The following is a 7254-nucleotide window of genomic DNA, read 5'->3' on the forward strand; positions in this document are numbered from 1 at the left end:
ATATAATGTATTCTAGAGTGGTTATGCACATTGTCACCAGGAGTAAATAAGAGTTCTTGTTATCCCAGCCTTCTCCAATATCTGGCATTATCATACTTTTGCATTTTAGCTAGCTTGTTATGTGTATAGTGTTATCTACTTTAACATGATTATTGACATTGAACACCTTTTTGTATGTTTATTAGTCTTTAGGTTTCATCTTTGTCTATTAAAGTCTTTTTCTTACGAATTTACAGGAATTTTTAATATATTAGGGACACAAGCTCTTTGTTGGTTACATGTTTTGCAAATCTTTTTTCTAGTTTGTCTTTTCACTCCTAGTTCTGTCTTTTGATGAACAAAAGTTCTTAATTTCTATGTCAAATTTATCAAGCTTTTCCTTTTTGATTTATGGTTTTTATGTCGTTTAAGAAATTCTTCTGTATCCCAAGATTATGAAGATATTTCTTATATTCTTTTCTAAAATCATTATAGTCATATCTTTTATATTTATATCTTTAATACACCTAGGTTTTATTTTTGTATATGAGGTGCAAGGGTCTACTTAAAAAGATTCTTTTTACATATTTTATTAGGCTAGGCTAGGCTAATGCTAGAGTAATAAAATAATCCCTAAATATCAGTGGCTTAATGTATAAAACTCTCTCTCATGCAAAAAATCACTGGCTCTAGGGCAACTGTTACCTATCTTCTGCCATGCAATCTCCCTCTAGTGCCTTCCACCATCAGAACCTAACAGGAAGCCAGCTAGTAAGGGAATCTGAGAAATATAGAGAGTTGCAACTCCAGTATAACAGCAGAGTATAGAAAAATGAGTTTAGAGCTGAGAAACAACAAAAATTACTGGCAAGCTAGGTGGGTTTGTTTTTGGTCCTGTTTGAGATTCTTTGGGCTTCTTGAATCTGTGCAGTAGTATATTTAATCAGTTTGGGATAATTATTCAATCCTTTTCTCTTTCAATGTTTTCTGCATTCCTCTGGAACTCTGGTTAAATGTAAATTAGAGTATATTGTACTATTCTTATCTCTTAAGCTGTCTTTCATATTTTTAATATCTATGCTATGTTTTTGGGTAATTTTTACAACTGTCTTCTTTTTTTTAAATTATTATTTATTAGTTTCTGCTTTATAACAAAGTGAATCAGTCATACATATACATCTGTTCCCACATCCCTTCCCTCATGCATCTCCCTCCCTCCCACCCTCCCCATCCCACCCCTCCACAACTGTCTTCTTATATACTAATTCATTTCTATTAAATGTATCTAGGAGGTTTTTTCTTTTTTAACCACTTTAAAGATGTAATTCCATTCTTTTCTGTCTTTATACTATTTCTGTTGAAAATTCAGCAATCTTGTCATTTTGTTGCTCTTTTGAAAGTAATTTCCCCCCCACCCCCTCCCTACTATCTGATTTTTAAATTTTTTCTTTGTTTTGGTGTTCACTAGTTCTACTATGATGTACCTAGTGTGAGTTTCTCTTTTTATTTTCTGGCCTGGCATTTACAGAGCTTCTGGAATTTGTGGGTTGATGTCTTTGATCAGTTTTGAAAGTTTCTCAGACATTATTCAAATATTGTTTCTGTCTCATTTTCTATCTCCTCTTTCTGGGGTCCCAGTATCTGGATTTTCATTGTGTTTCATCATGTCTCCTTTTCTGTATCTTCCATTCTTTTTCCCCCTTGTGCTTCAGACTAGATATTTTCTATTAATCTGTCTTCTAATTCATTCATCTATTTTTCAGTTCCAGAATGTCTTTTCGGGTTTTTTGATAGACTCTAATTCTCTGGGGAATTTACCTTTTGTTCTCTCCATGTTTTTCTTTAACTAATGAATCAGTTATTTTAAAGTTCTTGTCTGATAACTCCATGATTTATATTTTCTATGTATCACTTTCTATTGTCTTTTTTTTTCTGTGGTTCCTGGTCATTTGGTCCATTCTATTGGTATGCCTGATAATTTTTGATTGAATGCTGGACACTGTGTATGACAAATTATAGAGGCTCTGGATGGTGATAACCTCTTACATCACTCTCCTACTAGGCAGAGTGAGGACTGATCACCTTAATCCAGTCAGGGCCTGGGCTGACTTAATTAAGGCTGGGTTGCAGTTTTCTTCAGACACTACCTCTGGTTTACCCTTGTTATCCCCTGTCAGGGAGGGGAAAATTTCCCCTTCTGCTCCTCTTGAGTTCTTGTGGCTGGTATAATAATAAAATTGATACAAGACAGATTAACAGGAGAAAAAAACATTTTAAATTATGCATACAGAGGTCTCATAGAAATGGGATCTAAGAAGTGGCCAAAGCAGGCAGTTTTTATACCTTTTAGACAAACAATAAAGTTGTGAAGCATTGGCAGGACAAAGAAACTTAGGTTTTGGGTGCTCAATTAATAAAAAATCTAAACAGAATTTGGACTTAGGGTGGTAAATTAAATAAGTAACAAGATTTATGCAGGCTCCTCAGTCTGAATTCCCTAACTCTGGTGATAAGGGTGTCCTTCTACCTCCAGATGCAAGGAGGGCACCTTTCACATGAGAGATTTATTTCCTGCTTTCAGGGAGATAGAAAGGAGGGTCAGAGTGTCCCCCTTGTGATGTCTATTTCTTAAGTAACTTTGATTCAAAATAATCAATATGCCATTCAGGTACATTTTGGGGTGACCTACCCTGGGCCTCAATACCCCCTTACGGGATATAGTCCACCAGGGATTTTTTAGTTGACAGCCTAGAGTGTTCCCTGGATCTCACTGGCAGTTCTACACTTCTAATCCTTGTATCCTCAGTATCTAGACACTGCTCCCCAAATCTATTTTTTCCCCAGATGTTTTCTGCTTAGCTTTTTAATCTTCCATTGTGCATGGCTTCAGATTTCAGAAGATGTCCTAATGGGTAAACAGTCTGAGTGGTTTACTAAGTTCCACACCCCTCCCTCGTATTCAATATGCTAAAAAAATTAGTCTTATTTCTGTCTTTCAGTGCCCTTTGAGACCACCAAGACCTCTGCTGGTTTCTCTGTCTCTTAGCAGTTGCCCATTGCTTGGGTCCTTTATCTGGATCCTCAGTCTCTTATGCTATGCCTAGAATCAGTAAATGATCAAAGGATAAAAGAGGCCAGACTTTTGGCTCACCCACCTGAGATTCATTCTTCCCCAGGATCCTGATGCTCAAGCCCTTTTTGCTTCAGCAGTCTGCTGATGTCTTCAGATTTTTAAGAGATTTATCCAACTTTCACGGTTGTTTTTGACATGAAAGTTGATCTACCACAAGCTATTCCATCTTAGCTAGGAGTAGAATTCTCTTATTCATTTGAGTTTTTGAAATTAATTTTCATGTGAAATGAAATACAGATATCATTTGCCTTTGATATCTTCGTTATCTGGTATAAGATGTTCGACATTCATCTTAAACATTTCCTGCATTAAGCATGGCATCTGTTACGTGTTGTTGCCTTCCTGTCAACCCCTGTATGGTCCTGGAAACAAACAGAAGATAACCTTAGAGATATGGCATGGTTTTCAGTAATCTTTATTAACCTACTTAGCTAAGTATTAACATGTTCACTATGGCACCAAAGAGTTGAACATTTCAGTGTGTGTTTGGTAGTGCGCTAGGAATGTTGCAGTCTGTTATTTCAAACTCACAACTCTTTAGAACAGATACAGAAGAAGCTGAAGGTCAGAAAGGTTAGATAATGTATCTGAGGTCACATGAGGTCTCATTGCTGGTTAGTGAAAGGCTTGGAAATCAGACCCTGATCTGGCAGCTTCCCAAAGCTTTTGACCTAAAAAAAGTAATTTACATTTTTATTCATTCAACAGTTATTAAAGATTTGATGTGGCAGCAAAGATAAATACTGCCTTTACCTTTAAATAATTTGGGGTAATGGAAGAGATTCATAAATAGATGTGTAAAGTTTGAGAGGTTTGATAACAGAGAACCTAGTGCTTGAGTAGCACAGGAGAGTGAGGTCTCATTTAAGGAGGGAGTTGGCACCACATTAGATCTGGGTCTTGAAGTATAAATAGACATTTTTTTCCTCTGCTATCCCAGTTTAAAATACATGCACATGGCTTAAAAAATAAGGAACAGAAGAGCTTACCATGAATAATGCTTTCCCACCCTACTCTCTCCTCCTCTAGTCCCCATTCTTAGAGGAACTTTTTCAATTGTCTTTTTTTTTTTTTTTTTTTTTTTTGCTGTACGCGGGCTTCTCACTGTTGTGTCCTCTCCCGTTGCGGAGCACAGGCTCCGGACGTGCAGGCTCAGTGGCCATGGCTCACGGGCCCAGCCGCTCCGCGGCATGTGGGATCTTCCCGGACCGGGGCACGAACCCGTGTCCCCTGCATCGGCAGGCGGACTCCCAACCACTGCGCCACCAGGGAAGCCCTTCAATTGTCTTTAATTGTTCTGCCTCTAAAGCATATATTTACAAAGTGCTGTCTCTTGATTTTTCCACTTTAGAAATTTGAGAGATGATCATCTAGCTTTATTCACTATCCTACATTACATGTTTCCCCTCCCTTTGTCACTTTTTGATAGCTATAGTCCTTTTTTCTTTGCCTGGTAACACAAACGTCTTTTTTGTTCTGTAAGCCTAAGGTAACATCTCTGACATTTTAGTATGTGAGCTGAAGATCTAGACTAGCGTTTGACCAAACAACTGGTCACCATAGTCTAGCCAAGTTAACATATAAAATTAGCTTTCACATGCCTTTTGACCTCCCAACTTCTGTCAGTTATACTTTGGACACTTTTAATATCCAGGATAAGTTGAGTTTAAAAGTTGGAAAACCAAAAACTATGTATGTATCTTAGTTTAATTGAACTTATAGTCATTATGATGTTGATGTAGCTATCGTAAAAAGGAATCTGTGCCTTATTTGTCTAATAAAATTCAAAACAAATTTACAATATGTGTTAGTTTGCTAGGGCTGTCAAAACAAAATATCACAGACTGGGTGGTTTAAAACATTTATTTTCTCACAGTTCTGGAGGCTAGAAGTCCAAGATGAAGGTGTCAGGAAGTTTGGTTTCTTCTGAGGCCTTTCTCCTTGGCTTGCAGATAGTCACTTTCTTACTGTGTCTTCACATGGTCACCCCTCGATGTGTCTGTGTCCAAATCTCCTCTTATAAGGTCACCAGTTATATTGGATTAGGGCCCACCCATATGACCTCATTTTACCTTAATTACCTCTTTAAGGCCCTATTCCATATACAGTTGCATTTCAAGGTACTAGGGTGTCAGGACTTGAACGTATGAATTTCGGGGAGGTACATAATGCTGCTAGGAAATCATATTAGATTTGCAACATTATTGGGAATAAAAGAGGCAAAATACTTTCCCTTACTTTTTGTATATCAGATGTAGCCCATCATGAACAAGTGTGTCAGATTTTTCAGTATGTCTGCATTAAGAGAATCATAACAGGGACTTCCCTGGTAGTCCAGTGGTTAGGAATCTGACTTCCAATGCAGGGGATGCAGGTTCCATCCCTGATCAGGGAACTAAGATCCCACATGAGCCAGGGCAACCAAGCCCGCACACTCCAGAGTCTATGCACCACAACTAGAGAGCCCGTGCGCTGCAACTACTAAGCCCGCACGTGCTCTGGAGCCCGTGCGCCACAACTAGAGAGAAGCCCGTGTACCACAACGAAAGATGCCGCATGCCGCAACGATGATCCTGCGTGCCACAATTAAGACCTGACGCAGCCAAATAAATAAATAAATAAATATTAATAAGAAAGAATATAACAGAAGAAATTTTGATTTTACTGAAGAGATAAAGAGATTAAGGGATATGAGCTATCTTATGAAACTTTTAATAAAGTATCTTTGAGGCCAGAGTTATGTTAATGGAACAAATATTGCAGATGTGTATATAGGGTATACAAGCCATTATTTCCCCCAAAAATGATTATGCCAAATTTGTGCCTTGCTCAGCTCATAATTTAATGTGCAAAAAGACTGCTTTCAGTGACTTCAAATATAACCTTTTCAGTACTGTACAGAAGATATAGATATACTGATAGATATATATATAAAATTCATTAAGCAGTTAGAATATTATGCCTGTTCTAAAAACTACATTAAAACACAAATGCTAATCCTGAGGGGCATCAAGATCAAATGCAATCAAGGCACTTCACACAAATTAAAGATATTTGTCAAATGTTAAAAGATACAACATCAAACGACAAAATACAACATGCTGAAACATAAAGCCTCATTGTGCAAATAGATTACAAATTTTTATGCAACTTATATGTTTGGGATGATATTTTGAACTAAGAAAAAGTTTTTTAAAAATCACGACTATACACAAAGCTTCATGCTTAATAGAAGTCCTATCCCTTTGCTTATAACAAATGAGAGCAAGGAACTCAAAGTATGTTTGATTAATGTTAAACTTTAGCAATAGGTATGAATATACTTCCTGAATTTGAAAACGAAAAGAAATTGGAAATGTAAAAATTATTGAATGAGTCTATCAATTATTATAAAAAAAAGTGTTTATCAAATAGAAATTAAAGAGATTATAGATATCCTAGATGTGGACTTACCAAGTGAAGTGTCTTCAGATATTCTGAATTTTTACCTGGAGAAAAGTTACTTTCTATGAATACATCTGATTTACAAAAAGCAGCCTGTTAAATAGTCTGATGATTTAAATACTATGGACATTTCACCTGAAGTAGTTTTAATGATTTGTAATATCAGATCAGCATTGTGTTTGGATACTCTAAAACTGATTCACAAATTTTTCTTAGTGCAATTTTATACAAACTTGGAAGTGGTCTAGGGAATTTTATTCTAAATACCAGTCAGTGGCATCCTACAAAAGAAGTTTCAGGGCTTCCCTGGTGGCGCAGTGGTTGGGAGTTCGCCTGCCAGTGCAGGGGACATGGGTTCGAGCCCTGTTCCGGGGGAGATACCACATGCCGCGGAGCGACTGAGCCTGTGTGCCACAGCTGCTGAGCCTGCGCTCTGGAGTCTGTGCTCCGCAAAAAGAGAGGCCACCGCGGTGGGAGGCCCACACACCGCAGGGAAGAGTGGCCCCCTGCTCTCCGCAACTGGAGAAGGCCCGCACACAGCTTCAACGACCCAATGCAGCCAAAAAAATAAATAAAATAAATTGAAAAAAAAACATTAAAAAAATATATATCTAAAAAAAAGGTTTCAGTAAACTGAAGCTAATTTAAGATGACTTAAGATTGCACTCGGTCAAGAAAGGTAAATTTTGAAATTTTTA

Source organism: Mesoplodon mirus (genome assembly GCF_964341445.2).
Source record: "Mesoplodon mirus genome assembly, chromosome: 5".
Classification (NCBI taxonomy): domain Eukaryota; kingdom Metazoa; phylum Chordata; class Mammalia; order Artiodactyla; family Ziphiidae; genus Mesoplodon; species Mesoplodon mirus.